The sequence below is a fragment of the Heterodontus francisci genome, chromosome 13, assembly GCF_036365525.1.
Source record: "Heterodontus francisci isolate sHetFra1 chromosome 13, sHetFra1.hap1, whole genome shotgun sequence".
NCBI classification, from domain to species: domain Eukaryota; kingdom Metazoa; phylum Chordata; class Chondrichthyes; order Heterodontiformes; family Heterodontidae; genus Heterodontus; species Heterodontus francisci.
Window position 1 is genome coordinate 104,846,416 of NC_090383.1, and position 1,348 is coordinate 104,847,763.

Below are 1,348 nucleotides of genomic sequence, written 5' to 3' on the forward strand. Positions count from 1 at the left end.
TTTCAACACCTTCCGGGGTACTGTCTGTGGTCCTAGCTCACTGCACTAGTGTGGGGTCTCCAGATGCCAGCTTCTCTCCAGAATATTCTGCCACTCCAGATAAACAACCTGCTGTTCTTTGTTGGTGTGTTCGTCAGAAAAAAAATCAAACATTGCCACAATGTAATATTTGGGATCTTCAGTAAAAACTATATCCCACCGCTGTCACCATATTATATTACTTGTCCCTTCGGTATAATAGAACATAGAACAGTACAGGACAGTACAGGCCCTTCGGCCCACGATGCTGTGCCGAACCTTTAACCTACTCTAGGATCAAACTACCTACATACCCTTCATACTACTATCATCCATGTACCTATCCAAGAGTCGTTTAAATGTCCCTAATGTATCTGCTTCTACTACCACCGCTGGCAGTGCATTCCACGCACCCACCACTCTCTGTGTAAAGAATGTGTATGTGAACTATTCTACGAGTCACAGGACTACAAGTAATATCCAAAGACATGGGTTTTGTTGTATACAGTTACTTACCGAACCACATCCAAACACATCTCTGTTGGATTACACCCACAACTCCCTCGTCATGTGTGACGCAACATCACTTCCTCAGGTGACCTTCACTTACAGCTATTAAAGTGATCCTCTCTTAAGGTGGATCCCTTCTTAAGGTCATCCCACAACACCTTTTGGCTTGCATCATCTTCCCTTTTGTCATTTAATCACTCCTGCCCTCAACCCTATCACAGTGGGGTTACCAATTCTAGTTGGACATATTCCTGGAGCATTCATCACATGACCTCCCAACTCCAACCACCCTGTTTAGTCAAACAGCCTTTTTACCCATCTCAAGTATTTTTATAACTAATTAAAGAGCTCAAAGTACACTGAAAAAAATACTTTTTTTCAATGATTTATAATTTTACTCCTGGATTGTTATAGATTTTTTTTTCCTGGAAACTCCAGGACAAATCTGGAGGGTTGGCAACCCTATGACTGACGGGCACATTGCTTTTAAATTCTAAATTTTCTAACCTGTTCCAGTTTTGATCACAGGTCATAGACCTGAAACGTTAACTCTCTCTCTCCAAAGATGCTACCCTGACCTGATGAGCATTTTCAAATGCAGATGTAATATCTTTTCTTCACACTGAGATATTTTATAACCTTGGCCCCCCATCAGCAGCGACGATCCGTCCCGCGCCTGGAAGAGGCCCGCATGCTGCCTCATAACCGACGCCGCTGCTCGAGCGCCGTGACATCAGCATTGGCCACCAATAAGATGACGGCGGCGGCTTCAGCGCCCGAGTTTCGCGGTCTGTTTGCCAACACGGGATTTCACCCAGTC